The sequence below is a fragment of the Ambystoma mexicanum genome, chromosome 2p (assembly GCF_040938575.1).
Source record: "Ambystoma mexicanum isolate Mex_15411 chromosome 2p, UKY_AmexF1_1, whole genome shotgun sequence".
NCBI lineage: Eukaryota > Metazoa > Chordata > Amphibia > Caudata > Ambystomatidae > Ambystoma > Ambystoma mexicanum.
In genome coordinates this window covers 761941795-761958194 of record NC_090923.1, presented here as the reverse complement: position 1 = coordinate 761958194, position 16400 = coordinate 761941795, and the positions used below count along the sequence as shown (strand labels likewise).

The 16400-nt window shown below is 43.3% G+C and overlaps 1 protein-coding gene across 3 annotated transcripts in view; it reads left to right on the top strand.

Annotated features, from left to right (window-relative positions):
* Positions 1-2980: 2980 nt before the first annotated feature.
* The window catches only part of LOC138566764 (olfactomedin-4-like), a 664524-nt gene continuing 651104 nt past the window's right edge, over positions 2981-16400 (top strand). The window contains exon 1 of one of the 3 annotated variants that reach the window (XM_069644409.1): positions 2981-3397. The gene's annotated coding sequence lies outside the window, so the exon portion shown is untranslated. The other 2 variants (XM_069644407.1, XM_069644408.1) reach the window with 2 other exon arrangements.

Genomic DNA, 16400 nt, shown 5'->3' with positions numbered 1-16400 from the left:
TACAACGTTGCACTCAGTGCATTTCACTTTGGTAGCTTTAGCCTTTGCTACATTCCCAACAGTGGTAAAGAACTGCCACACTCATGATTCTATATGTCTGTGGAAGTACTACGCTTTTTTGTTGTGTAGGTCCTCAAGCTGGTGATGGCACTTGGGGAGGAGGGATGGCAATAGCTGATGCCATTTTTAAGATAAATAGCAGTTTTGCTCATATTCTTCCAAGTATGTACTCTGTATTAGATTGTTAATGGATAATGAGTAAGAATAGGTGTAGGAGCTTTGCAAGGGGAACAGTTTGAGCTTCAAAGTTCCTACATCAGTAGAACGTGCAGTTGCGAATGGTCCGCGAAGCACTGACCCGATCACGAAGTGCAGACACGTTCTTGAACACGTCATCATGACGCACGCGAGCGTGCGGTCACGTGGCGCTGTTCAGAAGGTCTGTGATGATGTCAGACGTTCATGGATGTCGATGAAGGCAAAAACAGTGGACAAATTTGCAAAAAGTGTATAGAAGTGTTAAAAATGATGCTAGAAGGTGGGAAACGACAGATCATTAAGGTGAAACTTTGTAAATTGGACATAAATGTTGCTATATTGGGGTAAGTATGATATTAATAAGTTGTAAGAAATTAGCATGCACTGGTAAAAACCCATTAAATTCACTGAAAAAACTTTGTTAAAGGGACGTTATGGTTAAGTTGCAGTAATAAAAACCTTTGAAATTCACTGAAAAACTTTGTTAAAGGGACGTTATGGTTAAGTTGCACTAATAAAAACCTATGGAATTCAATGAAAAAACGTTGTTAAAGGGATGTTATGGTTACAAGTAAAACTGAAAAACATCAGAAATTTGCCAGTTATGGTAAGCTAAGCAACCATAACTCACACCACCACCATGTACTGCTAAGACTAAGACCCAGGACATCAAAGATGACATCACAAATGTCATTGATGACATCACTGATGACATCACATATGAAATTAATTGTGATGATAAGTCCCTACAAGGGTTTTTGTTTATAATGTTGGTAACATGATGTCAGGGGTGATCAGGAGACCTATCATGAACTACTTAATCTATTAAAGAATGTACTCATCTGAACAAAATATTATATTGGAGTGTTGCTGTTAATACAGGAACCTACTCATATATTAACATATACATAAACATTGGCAATGGCTGCAGCATGCACCATAGAAGTACAATATTTATTATCTTGTAATTTTGAATAGTGAAATAATGAATGCTACCTTATCAGAGTTTTGAGTAATGTTAAACATGTAATTACTAGCTAACAATTCAAAACGGACTACACACTTACTACACACTTGTGTTATTACAAACAATGCATATGAAGACTCACAATGCATACAAATCAGAGGCACATAGAGGGACACTAAAGTAAGGGAGAAAGAAACAGCATCACCAGAACATGTTAATAAAATGTAAGTTTATCTTCATGTATACAAATACATTGGCATTCATTACGAATCAGGCGTTAAGGGGTTAACGGTGCCGTAAACGACTCTGCCTTCCAAGTCCTAGAGACCTGCTTTTTATGCAGTTTTCCCCATTCACATAGCCTGGCCTGTCAATCACACAGCAGGGTGGCTGTCCTGGCGGGACAGTCACCACAGCCAATCATACAGAGTGTGACATGGGTCTCCAAGGAGACCCTGTGCAGGAAGTCTCAAACCCCTCCCTCACATCCTATCTCCCTCAGACATTCAGGCGCCTAAGGGGGGCGAACAAAGGAACCAAACCTGGTTTGGTGCGCAGAGTAAAACACGAGAAAGACCTTTACAAAAAGAAATGGCGAATAAACCCAGCCGGAACCAAATAAAAGTAAATGGGGCCCAGCGGATTTAAGTTTGAGGCTACTAATTTAGCCTAAAACAGTACCAAGGCTATTTACATAGACCGCGGTAGGAAAAATAGGGTAGATACCACTGCCACCAGCCAAATCTTAAAGAAAGGGGAACAAAATAATGTTCCATCAGAAACAGACAAAAAAGGGATAACTATTAACCCTTTCCAGTACTCTATGTAAAATAGTTTGTACTGGGTCTGTGCTTTTAAAAAGACTAATAAAGTCAATGACAACTTTACATGTTCTGGGAGATAGTAGCCAGTCGCAGAAAATGGAGTTTAAAAGTGGGAAGTCTGAAAAAGACAACCCTGTGTCACTGCACTAAAGGTGCTGTGTAACACACAGTAAAAAGATGATGCCTATGGAGTAGGTGAAGCTCCACAGTCTATGAACACAAAAATGTTAAACACACAGCAAAACACATGTAAGAGTGGGAAAAAAAGACTCACAGGTGAAAAAAATAAATCCTAGAAATCCAGCAAAGCTGCTAAGGGACTCAGTAGGTAAGGGTAATGAGCCATTCTGGAGAATTCTCCCTAACACCCCTTAACAAAGTTTTTTCAGTGAATATATATATATATATATATATATTTCACTCTCTCTGCAATTATAAAGCTGTTTGTGTAATACCATCCTGCTCTGAATTGCACTAACACCATTGGTATATGCGATCGCATGGCAAGAACTTTGCAACCTTATTACGGTCACTGCTCACTGCACTAGACACATGTACATTAATCCCAGTTTATAATACAATCATGTGGACGACACACGTCAAGGCTATTTCGCAATTTCAAAACCTTGTAATTTTACGTGTGAATTAAGTGGTGCATTACACCACAGATACTGTAATACATGTGTTTTTTCTGACTTGTTGCGGAACTGTACTAACATATAACTATTCTATATACAAACTGCCATGTGTCATCACCTAGTATTATTCCTCAGTTTAAAAGCATCAAGGTGCACCTCATTGCAGTTTTGCAGTGTTAATCAGGTAAATAACCACATTACAAAATGTCCGATTTTTTACAACTTGAATCAGTTGTTTTTAAATCCAAGAAATCCATCTATCGTGTTTAAACCATAGAGTTTCATATCATATTAATGTCCTACCTTTGTGTCCGCTCCCTTGTATGTGAAGAAGCAGTCTGTTTACTGCGAAACGCGTCGTTGTGTGCTTCCCTGTCCACCATTCATTAAAATAAATCAAACTTCTTTTGTGGAACCTGTGATTGTGGATTCTTCTGCGGATTGAGGGATTCACCTTGTTCCTCTGCCCAAGGAGTGATACCCAAACAGCGTACTACAGTACGCATTTTCTTAACATTTATACACGTTGAGATGAATGGCATTGGATTAAGCACCTGCTGCTGATGTGAGGCGCAGGATTGTTTTTATTTTTCATCATTGGGATCCCTATCCTGCACTCCGTATGACTTGCTGGATTTCTCCATAGAAGGGTGCTGCTGGCTGTGTAGTACTTCAGACGAACCATTGACCGGCGTTCCAGTCATCGGAGGGTGAGTGAATACGTCTGTTTCTTAGTAGACAGGCTCTCTCGGCCTTAGCATTTACGTGCTCTCTTTACAGTCATCTGTAACTGCAACTATGCATACCCAATTATTGTAAGCTTAGCGTTTATTCGGAGCAGACACTGTTCCAAGTTTAAACCACATCACATTCCACTCAGCATATAATCATGACATGTCAGGTGGACAGGGAAAATGCACGCAGAAAAGAAGCCCTGACATTGCTTTGCAAAACCGAACCGGCAAGTAAAGGCATTGGGAAAATTGCTACCAATCAGGAAAATACACCCATCAATGAAATAAAGATGCTTAGAGAGCTAGAAAAGTTACAAAAAAGAGAAATTAGCAAATGGCACGAAGAACATTCTTTGCAAAACTACATAGATGTGGAAAAAATTCAAGAGGCTTACGCCATCCTTTGAAGACCAAGACCCAGTCATGCTACAAGAATGGGGAGAATCCACCAATACCTGCTCAACTACATTTCTGAATATTCTCATTAAATATGCCTGCACAGATAGGCCTAAGATTCTACAAATGATACAGGAATTAGATGATTAATTATTGACCATTACGCCCAGCGAAGAAGGTAAACAAATTTGGGTTGACATGTAGAAGGGCTATATATCTTTTCAGATCAATATAAAACTTAGGAAACAACATAGGTTTATTAGAGACAAGGGGGACTACGAGAATGTATGGGTGTACACTTTTGTACGTCATTTTGATACTCTACGACAGAAACTTCCACTCAACCCAGTAATCTCCGAAAACTCATACTGCAGCATCATCCTCAGAAATCAAGACAAACAGCAGTGAGAATGAACAACCCTCACGTAAACTTAATTTTTTAGAAGAAATGGGACTGTTAGTCATATATGGAAGAAACAACAACATAAAAACAAGAGGAAGAGGCCGAGGCAAAACAATGGGACTGAGAGGAAAAAGAAAACAAGGCTGGGGCAACGGTTCAAGCACCTCGGACACTGACAAGTCAGAGAGATCAACACGCTCTGGAAAGAAGATAGTGACACAATAAATAAGGAAACACAAGATATGTCAGCAATCAATCTTTCCTCGCAAACATTTACTCCAGAACAACTTAAAGTGCTGAAATTAGACTTCAACTTTTGTCCTATGGCCAGATATGACTATGCACAAACTAGAATTGATTTTGACAAATTCATGCGAAATGTCCGCCTAAACAAAATATTTGTAATTAATCCATCAAAATCACATCACAGGGAATCGTTAATTGGTCATAGAAGATATACAGACCTTGACAGACTTGGAATCTGGATCTGAAACCCAAGTAGAGAGTCTTGAAGAAGAATGGCACTCTCTTAATATGCATACTGATTAGCCTAAGAAGAGCAAGCTAATACTTAAATCCTGATTTAATCCTACTTTCCAACCGGGTGGGCATATGGATGCGTTTCAGGATCTGGTGATTCACGACTTGAGAAAATTCAGAAAAAAGAAATGTTGGACTAGACAGAACTTGAACACCATGAAAGGAAAACTACTGGCACTCCAAACTCTGGCTGATTGTATCATCAAACCTTCTGACAAAGGTACAAACATTGTCATACAAAATAGATATGATTCTGCTTTGGAAGCTAAGAGACAACTGACAGACAAAGAGTGCTATAGGAAACTAGAGGAGACCCGTTGAAAAGTATGAATGTTCAACTCATGGATTTTCTTAAAACATGGAAAATGTTAGGCATTTTATGATGAAGAATTTACATTATTGCAACCTAACTTCCCCATTATGCTGACAAACTACTTCTTGACCAAGCTACATAAGAGTATGAAGAAACCTGTGGGCAGACCCATCGTCGTCACTCTTTGTGGTGCACTTTTAGAAAATGTCTCCAAATACGTTGATGAAACATTGGTTTCTTTTGTCACTTCACTACCCTCTTATTTGCAAGACACAAAGGATTTCCTAAACAAGATCAATGGTATTCCAAGGAAATCCTCTTTTCTATTGGCCACACTGGACGTCGTGTCATTATACATCTCCATAAAGCACCGGGATGGGCGAAAAAGCATGTGAATGCTTCCTAAATACCAGATCCACAAATTATCTCAAACATGGCAAAACGCTTATTGAGATGATCCACCTATGTCTCACTAACAACATCTTTCTGTTTGATAGAGACTATAACATCCAACTCCAAGGGACAGCCATGGGCACTACATTTGCACCTTCGTATGCAAACCTCACCATGGGCTGGTGGGAGAAGTTTATAGTCTGGCATTCTGACAATAACAAACACACAGACAAAATTGCACTTTGCTACGCTACAGAGATGATCTGTTCATCATATGGCAGGGAACAGCAGATGAACAGCTGGCATTTGTGAAAATTCTCAATGTAAATATGTTGAACCTAAAGTTCACAGAAAGTCGTAGCCAGCATTCAATCCTCTTTTTGGATGTCTGTGTGAAAGTCGATCAAGGGGAAATTATTTCAGAACTATACAGAAAACCCACCAACTCCAAAAATCACAGTGCAGGGAATTGTTAATTGGTCACACTGACGTGGCCATAGAAGATATACAGACCTTGACGGACTTGGTACATATTGAATCTGGATCTGAAACCCAAGTAAAGATTCTTGAAGAAGAATGGCACTCTCTTAATATATATACCGATTGGCCTAAAACGAGCAAGATAAAACTTAAATCCAGATTTAATCCTTCTTTCCAACCTGGTGGGCATATGGAAGTGTTTCAGGATCTGGGATTCACGACTTAAAGAAATTCAGAAAAATAAATGTTGGACTTGGCAGAACTTGAACACCCATGAAAGGAAAACTCTACTGGCACTCAAAACTCTGCCAGATTGTTTCATCAAACCTTCCAACAAAGGTACAAACATTGTCATACAAAATAGATATGATTATGTCTTGGAAGCTAAGAGACACCAGACAGACAAATGGCCTCATTACACGGAAGGCGGTAAACCATGGTGCTGTTAGCACCATGGTTGCTGCCGGTACCATACCGGTACCACCATGGAAGAAAGGGGAATTACCACCGCATTCCAAGGTTGGTGGGGCGGTAATTCCCCCTTTCTCTATGGCCCTTCCCCATTCCCATTTTTGCCCCATAGGGCTCAATGGGAATGGGGAAGGAGCTAATTACGGTACCGCAAATTGCGGTAACGTAATTAGCACCAAGGTCCCTTTGTGGGTCCCAACTTTAACGGCTGGTCTTACTACCTTGTAGTAAGGTGGCAAAGGTTTACCAGTACTGGTGCCCTTACCAGTACCGGTAAACCCTTACCACCTACCATGTAATGAGGCCCAAAGCGTGGTATCGGAAACTAGAGGGAGACCCGTCAGAAAGTATGAATGTTCAACTCATGGATTTTCTTAAAACAATGGAAAAGCTTAGGCATTTTGGATGTTGAAGAATGTACATTTTTGCAACCTAACTTCCCCATTATCCTGACGATCTACTTCTTGCCCAAGCTACATACCATACCATCTGGTTTTTCGCCGTGACCTGAAGACCCATTTGTTCTAGTACTTGCTGCTGCTCCTTACTGCCTACCTTAGCGCCAAGATACCTCCGGGTGAATGTTGTGCTTTAGAAATTCATTTAACATAACATAACATACATAAGAGTATGAAGAAACCTCTAGCCAGACCGATCGTCACTCTTTTTGGCGCACGTTTAGAAAATTTCTCCAAATAAGTTGATGAAGTATTGGTTTCTTTTGTCACTTCACTACCCTCTTATTTGCAAGACACAAAGGATTTCCTAAACAAGATCAATTGTATTCCATGTGAATCCTCTCTTCTATTACCCACACTAGACATTGGGCCTCATTACGAGCATGGAGGTAGCCATTCCGCTTTTAGCGGCATGGCTACCACCATACCGGGTATCGGGATCCAGGAATAGGGAATTACCGGGCCATGCCGACTTTGGCGGGCCCGGTAATTCCCATTCTCGGGACCCGGCACATCCCCATTCCCATTTGAGCCCTCCATTGCACTATGTACTTTGATATTCTGAAATAGGATCAAGCATTATGCAGTTTATTGTTAAAAAACAATGTTTATGACAAATCTATTTGGGATATGTAATCACCATTTCAATGTTGCATTTTTTGATAGGAACATGCTACATGCACTACGCATTTCATTCTCATGGCAACTACGTGTAATAGTATCTTGCACTGAATTGCACTAAACACCATTGTAGATGCGATCACATGGCAAGAAATTTGTGACCTTATTACGGTCACTGCTCACCGCACTAGACACATGTACATTAATCCCAGTTTATAATACATCCATGCGGACGACACACGTCAAGGCTATTTCGCAATTTCTAAACCTTGTAATTTTACCTATGGATTAAGCGGTGCATTATGCCTCAGATAATGTAATACATGTGTTTTTTCTGACTTGTTGTGGACTGTATAGCTATTCTATATACAATCTGCCATGTGTCATCATCTAGCATTGTTACTCCGTTCTAAAAACCTATGAAATTCAGTAAAAAAAACTTTGTTAAAGGGACGTTATGGTTAAGTTGCCCTACTAAAAACCTGCGCAATTCACTAAAAACCACTTTGTTAAAGGGACGTTATGGTTCTAGGTAAAACCGAAAAACCCCAGAAATTCGCCCCAAAGATGACATCACAAATATCATTGATGACATCACTGATGACATCACATGTGAAATTAATGTCGATGAAAAGTCCCTACCTACAAGGGGTTGTTTTTATTATGTTGGTAGCAAGATGTGAGGAGTGATTATGTCATCTTTGATGTCCTGGGTGTTAGTTTTAGCAGTGCACGGTGGTGGCATGAGTTATGGTTGCTTAGCTTACCATAACTTGCGAATTTCAGGGGTTTTTTGGTTTTACTTCAAACCATACCGTCCCGTTAACAAAGTTTTTTTAGTGAATTTTGCAGGTTTTTAGTGGCGCAACTTAAACATAACGTCCCTTTAACAAAGTTTTATTTACTGAATTTCACAGGTTTTTATTAGGGCAATTTAACCATAACATCCTTTAACCATGTTTTTTTACTGAATTTCATAGTTTTTTAGTAGGGCAACTTAATCATAACATCCCTTTAACAGTTCTTTTACTGAATATACACTTTCATCATGTGAATTTGGGAGATATGTAGTATAATTCCCTTACTTCATATACATGTAACATAGAACATACTGAACCCCCTCGCTAATGATATTTGAAGAGCACGGACTGAGCGCCTGTCTGCGGACGTGTGCGGACGAGATCAACACTACCCAAACAGTCAGGGGGTATCTGAAATTGTTCTATTATGCCATACGAAAAATGCACAAGTTTAAAAAGGATCACATAAACACATTGTAAGTAGTAATAAGTAACCATTCGAACCTACACGTCTCACACATTACCCATTCATTTAATTACCATGTAGAATGAAATGGATTATACCATAACAAAAAAAGATATGCCTCCAACGTAATTACCTCACAGAAACTGTGCAGCTAGGAGCGACAGTAGACAAACACAACACAACGAAGACAAATTACAAGAAAGTAGTAAGTGAGCTTCATTTTTTTTATGTGTGTATACTTTTTGTATGAGGTGCAGAACAAATAATGTATTCTGTTGTTTTGACACAGAAATGTGCAGTACTTTGGAGTGGCTGGAGGAGAATTTTCCGCATGTGAAGTGTCAGAAGATAGCGATAATAATGGTACACACTTCTCTGCATAAGCAAATTAATAGTCAGTACTTTATGGACACTTAACATATATATATTTATTTTTAACATACCAGGTAAAAAATTAAGAAAGTCCACCAAAAGACACAGTTGAAGACAGCCTGAAACTGATAGAAGACAAAGTGGACATGCTAAAAGAGAATTTTAATGGGTTAAGGCAATTTGTGGAGGAATATGTGAAAGGAAAAATCAGATATCACTGTTCCACCTGTACCTATCCCCCTTCTCCATTTCCTAGTGAACTATCCCCAAACCCTCAAGAACAACATAAACGTTTTGACGAAACTTCCATCCCTTTATCCCCTCACAACCAGCCTGTGGAAAACCCTAATTCCCCTATATTTGTTTCAGTGTCTGCTTCCCCCTCTCTCTCTTGATTGATGTATGTGTGTTTAATAAAAAAAAAAATGTTATGTTAGTTTTAGTGGAATGGTTTGGATCTAATTTTTTTTTTTAAAAGAGTTAAAATGTCTGCGGACAGAGCGCCTGTTCGGCCTGGCCATAATCAATAAAATATGGATGTTCTAAGGACAATACATCTACCCGTACCATTCGCAACCAAGATGGAACTGTTCTTAGAACACACCAGCTGTCCAAGATGTCCATAAATCAACAGAATGGGGGCATCCTAAGGACATTATACCTCTCCGTACTGTTCACAACCAAGATGAAACTGTTCTTATAACACACCAGGTGTCCGGGATGTCTGTAAATGAACAAAATGGGAGTGTCCTAAGGACACTATACCTGTCCGTACTGTCGGCAGCCAAGATGGAACTGTCCGTAGAAAAGGCGCAGTGGCCGGCATGTCCGTAGTGAAACATAATGGAGGTGTCCTAAGGACACTGTACCTAGCCGTACAGTCAGCAGAACATCTACGCACATGTGCACCACACCCATAAGTCTTGCGAACATCGCGCCTGTCCGTAACTGTCCGTCTCACTTGTGTCGCACTTTTAATTAGTTTCAGGATCCGAACACTGTCCGTAGAAAACCTGTGCGCATGCGCACGACCGTTACTGTGCATTTGGTGTACTGCGGGCACCCATTTCCTTTGTGGATGTGTTCACAATGTCATCATGTGATGGCACCCATGCTGAGCGCGTGGCCTAAATTGCACACTTTGTCTCCTTCCGCATCATTTCCAAAGAACTTATGCAGACATGGCAAATTATTTTACAATACAAAATCACCATTTCACATGTCCCATACAATGGCCCTAGCTTTCAACATATTGTTTAGAACTTTTTCAACGCTTTTGAGTGGTCGATATGGTCACGAGGCACACCCCTCCACCCCTATAAAAGGCCACACCCCAGAGCTCATCTTCATTGTACTTCTGGCTATAGCAGATTGAGTTTTGCTGCCTTTAGTGCTTTAGCAAAGATTATCTGACCAACCCTAATGGCATCCATGGCTGCTGTTGCTACATCAGCCTCAGAACCACCCCCAAACCCTCCACCGCCACCACCTCCCCAAGGGCCTACAGAGGGAAATACACGTGAGGATGTAGAGAGTGAGGAAGAAGAGGATAAAGAGAATGAGGTGGCGGAACTCCCTACTATCAGCACTCGCCAGGAGTCGTGGTTGTGGCGGTTGTTTACCGTTTTTGGTAATGTGCCAAAAGCATGTGCGAACCTGGTCACCTGTAAACAGTACAACGTGGTGCTGAGTCGTGGGAGACCTGGTGCGTACAGCTTTGGTATGACAACCATGAAGCGACACCTAACTTCGTTCCACGGTGCGGACATTCGCAAGGTGGTACCATGTAAAGAACGTAGAAGGTTCAGTTCCTCCGCAGCATCCTCCGTGTCCGATCCTCTCAACACAAGAGACACTCCTGTTGGAGAGCGCATCCCTCCAGCTGCCTCACAGGCCATTTGCGATGCTGTTGACCCTTACCTTTCGAAGGTCACAATATTGTGGATGTACTGCGATGCAGTACTCTGCAGGGGAGAGAGTCTTCAAAGTGCTTTCGAGACCACGGTCACGGAGCACCAGAAGAACTGCTACCTACCTAAATAAGGCCCACCCTACATCTTTCTCTCTCCACCTGCCCTTTCTTATCCCCGTGGTTGGTGTCCCTTCCTTACCCTCCTTTACCCTCCTCTCCTAGTGTGTCATGTGTAAAAAAATCCAAAAAAACATAAAACAACACAAAAAAGGCTCTTTTCAGAGCTGCCTTTCTCAGTTTAACAATGGAACTATCAAGAGAACGGTGTAGGCCCCCACGCATTTTTCAAAAAGTCTGCGGACAGTCGTAGGACGCACAAAAATGTAGGGTGCAACTGTAGCAAAACCAATGCACTTTTCTCTGGGAGTAAGTGGTGGCTCTGAAAAGAGCCTTTTGGTGGTGTTTTGTGTGTTTGAAAATGTAATGCAAAATAGGTGACTATGAATCCAAAAAAGGTTGCAATGCATTTTGTACATTTCGAAGAAAAATCTAATTGCCAGCATATGTAAGATGGACTCCATCTCTGCGAAAAATGAATGTGCTACGAAAGAAAATATTTTCATTGTGGAAAGAGGACATGCCAACATCTCTTAAAAAGGCACAAACAGCCTTATTGACATTGCGCATCGCTTTCTCCATTTGTGGACCAAATAAAGCAGAACGGAACCACATTTGTCTTTGTGCAATACGGGAAAAAATTACTTGCCAATTTGGAAACATGTCCATGACCTTCGCAAGTCCTTCCTTCATTGCAAATTGCAAAGAAATTCCAGAGACATGCCCTAAATTGTTTCCTCCACAATGAAGGATAATTATATCAGGAAGACGCTCTGTCTGTAAATTAGCACAGAGAGGTACCAAGTCCAGCCACTTCATTCCACGCACTGCATGCCAGTGCACTTCCACATGAGAAAATTCAAGATCTGCAGATATACCGCAATGTTCTGCATGCACTTTCAACCAATGTATTCATGAGTATCCCAAAATCCAGATAACCTATTTTCGAGCACACACAGCCATAGCTGTCTGTTCTCCTCTCAGGAAAAAGACGTTCTCACTTACAGGGTAATTCATAGAATTTCGCCGAAAAGTGTCGCAAGCGGCTGGCGCAGAGTGTCCGCGTGCGATTGTGTGCGCCAGGAACGTGCGCTAAAACCGATTTCCGCGCACAGCGTATTCATGGATTTTAGGCTCCCAAACCATCCGTGGCGCAGAGAATCGCAGCGACCCTGCAGCAGCGCCAGTAACGCCCCCAAGAAAGCCCTCGCGCAAGGAAAAGCCATCACAATCGCTAAATCATCGCAAAGGGCTGCGCTAACCCTGGACCAGTTCACCGGGCTGGCAAACAGCAAACGCCAAGCGGGGAACGTATATTTCAGGGGTGCACGGGAAGTTCCACACGCGATTGGCCCAGTGCGAGCAGGGTACGTGTATTTCAGGGGTGCGCAGGAAGTTCCACACGTGATTTCATCAGGGTACGTGTATTTCAGGGGTGCGCGGGAAGTTCCACACGCGATTGGCCCAGTGCGAGCAGGGTACGTGTATTTCAGGGGTGCGCGGGAAGTTCCACACGCGATTTCAGCAGGGTACGTGTATTCCAGGGGTGCGCGGGAAGTTCCACACGCGATTGGCCCAGTGCGAGCAGGGTACATGTATTTCAGGGGTGCGCGGGAAGTTCCACACGCGATTTCAGAAGGGTATGTGTATTCCAGGGGTGCGCGGGAAGTTCCTCACGCGATTGGCCCAGTGCGAGCAGGGTATGTGTATTTCAGGGGTGCGCGGGAAGTTCCACACGCGATTTCAGCAGGGTACGTGTATCTCAGGGGTGCGCGGGAAGTTCCACACGCGATTTCAGCAGGGTACGTGTATTTCAGGGGTGCGCGGGAAGTTCCACACGCGATTGGTGTTAGGCAGAAACCTGTGCAGTTCCCTTGGGGACCACTGCAAAAGATTTAAGACTACAGGTATAGCAGTAAACCCACTTGGTAGCAGTCCGCACCACCCAGATTTACCTGGTAGCTGTGGCTGAGCAGTCAGACTTCCCTCAAGAAGAGTTAGGCAGTATGCAAAGTATACACAATATGTACTCAGGCACAATAGCACAAGCAAACACTGACCAGAGCTTGGTTTCAAAAGTATATAGTTATTTATTTATCAAACACACATAAGTTGAAATCACTCTAGCAAAATATAGTAAAAACACTTCAAACACAGTTATAATGAAAGCAGTTTCAACCCTTACTCCTATCTAGACAACTCTAGGTTAACACCACATAATTAAAACAGAGGTGAGCGCTTAACGTTAGATGACACTCTAGTAGGTTAAAGAAGGGAGGGAAAAAGAGCAGAATTAGGATAAACACACCACTCTAAGGTCAAGAACACTTTTGGTAAGCTCAAAGAAGCACAAAGTCACAGGTGAGCAAAAGTCACTAAGCAGGGCCCCCTCTTAGAGCAGACAGAGCGAAAACGTGCCCAAGATCACACAGTTGGTAGGGATTCAGAGTCTTGCAAAAGAGTTCGGAAAAGAGTTAGAGAGGCTCAGAAAGTTTAGCCAAAGTGTCCCAGGCAATCCCAGGATCGAAAGCCGAGGGCTAAAACTACCTCGTACAGTCGGTGGCAAGGGAAGCCAGGCGGAACACGGTACCTTAAGCGGAAAGGATCCTCCAGCGGTGGCAGTTGTTCCAGGCAGTGGCAGCAAGGCTCGACGTCGGTCAGGGGAGAAGAAGATCTCGCTGAAGAGCAGAAGAAGAAGGTCGTTGCACTGCCCGGGAAGAAACCAGCCGCGGAGTCCTCCGGTTAAAGGGTTGTACCGACTTTCGCGGTTGGGGTAAAAGTGGTGGGGTTCCGGTTGCTGGGGTGCTTGGCACTGGCAAGGCGGCCACGGGATACCTCGAAGAATGGAAAGAAGGTGAAAACTGGTTGTCCCCACCAGTCAAGGGAAGGAGCCACTCCGTTAAGAGTTCTCCTCGGTCGTTGGAAAAAGTGGTGAGACGGTTCAGCAGGGCTCCACCGGGTGGTGTCGTCGAAGCAGGTCGGCTCAGCTCTTCCCTCGTCGGATTCTTGGTCCTGTGGCGACTTCTGAAGTTCCAGTCCCCAAAGCCCTGCTTTTATGCAGCAAACCCCCATTCACCCAGCCTAGCTGTCACTCAAACATGCTAAGTGGTGAGCCGGCCGGCTCACCACTTGGGCCAATCAGGGCGGGGTGCGACTTGAGTTACCTAGGTAACTCAGTCCAGGGTGCCTAAATCCCCCTCCACCCCTCCTAAGTACCCCAGACAGAGTGGCACCACTTTGGAGGGCTTCTGTGGAGAAGCCCGCCAAAAGTGGGACAAAGGGCTCCACTTTGGGTCAGAGTTACAGAAGCGAACGCCAACGCCATTTTAGTATCAAGTTTTGGCAAAAAATTCCAACCGGAGTTATAATAATAAATATATAAACCGGCGGTATGTTTAAGGCTACCGTAAATAAATAATTAAATGTGTTAGCCTAAAACAATGGGAAATCCCATAGGGAAATATCCGCGGTCGAATATAAAAAGTAGTTTCCACTGCCACCAGCCAAAACTCGATCAGGGGGGACGGAGACGTGCCCCCTCGACTAACAGACCCTGGGGCAATCGAATTGCCCCAGCCAGTACGTCCACAATATGATGGTTTGTACCGGTTCTGTTCAGGATTCAAGACTAGCAAAGTCTTTGGTGACTTTACATGCCCTGGGAGACAGTAGTCAGTCCCAGGGTATGGAGTCTATGTTGGGGAGTCCCTAGGACACCCCTGGGTCACGGCACAGAGGGTGCTGTGTAACCCACATCACAAAAATACATAAGGCCCTATGGAGTAAAAGACCCCATAGCCCATTCAACACAAGGTTTAACCAAGAAAACACACTTCAACATGCCCAAGAGTGAGGGTAAAAGAGTCTCACTCTTGGCAGGAGAAAAAAAGAAACCCCAGAAATCCAGCAAAGCTGCTGGGGGACTCACTAGGTAGGGAAATTCAGCCTAAACAGAGAATTCTCCCTAACACTCGCCCCCCCCAGACTAAGGGACAGGAGGATTTAATCCACTCCTGGATGAACCTCATACCTCTAGTCGATGATATACATCCTAGAGAGTCCATCAGCATTTTGATGGTGACACCTTGACCTATTTTCAATGTAGACCTCAAAGGTTTTCTTTTGCAAGCTAACGGACCTACAGACCCTTTGAGGAACATCAGTCTTTTGGTTATAGGGGATCTGGTTGACCAGTCCCTCAGAAGTTGGTACAACTTCTGAACCTATGTTAGGCTTTTTCAAGGGGTCCTTATAAAGGATTCCCTTAGATCTAGAGGGGCCTCCAAGGTTCCTCACCACCTCTCTTGTGGGAGCAGGTTGGGTCTTAGGCCTCTTGGTTGGAGGGGTTGGGGTTAGGCAATGTACCTGCTTCCCCTTCCTCTTAGATCTATCCTTACCTATTTTAGGAGTTTCCCCCCTAATATTAGGATTTGAGTTGGGGTCTTCAGTAGAAGGTCCAACAGTCTGAAGGTTTTTGGCCTTAGACTTTTCTTTTCTGGTTTTCCACCAGCACTGAGAATTACCAGTTCTCTCAGGTCCAGATAGGGGCCTAGTTGGTCTATCCACCTCTTCCTCAGAAGTAGGGGGAGTCAGAGACTCTGAGACTAGGGGAACAAGGATGGAGCTTGGTTGGGGCTCCCATGTTCCTAGCATACTATCCTGAAAGGTGCCTGGGTCAGAGGTCAACTTACTAAACCCAAGGCTTGTAGTGGGGTTCTCAGTAGAGGGTCCCACAGGCTTAGAAGGGTCCTTCAAGGTAGCCTTTCTAGCCAATTTGGTTAAGTTCTGCTTCTCCATACTGGGAGGCCTGGGGGTATGTGACACTACTCCTAGAGTTCTTAGGTCATTCCCCAACAGGACCTTCCCAGGTACCTCAGTCTGAACACTGACAGGGATCCTCACTGTCATGTTGTTACACTGAATGAGGGCTGGTAGAATAGGAACCATTTGGACAGGGCCTCCAGACATCTTAGTGGGACCTTTGGGTGCTTTGGCCACATCCTCAGGTTGAAAGAAGCTTTCATCCACTACTGTTCTGCTGGCCCCAGTGTCTCTCCTGGCAGGAGTATCCTGGCCATTGACAAGAACACTGTCCACATAATACACCTTAGAGTTAACAGGTAGGGAGTTATACACAACCCTATTCTGGGGACTAACCAGACCCATAGGCTCTAAGTTTACAGTTGCTTGAAGACCCAAGGGTTCTTCAGCAAAGAGTTCAAAGTGGGCACTAGCCA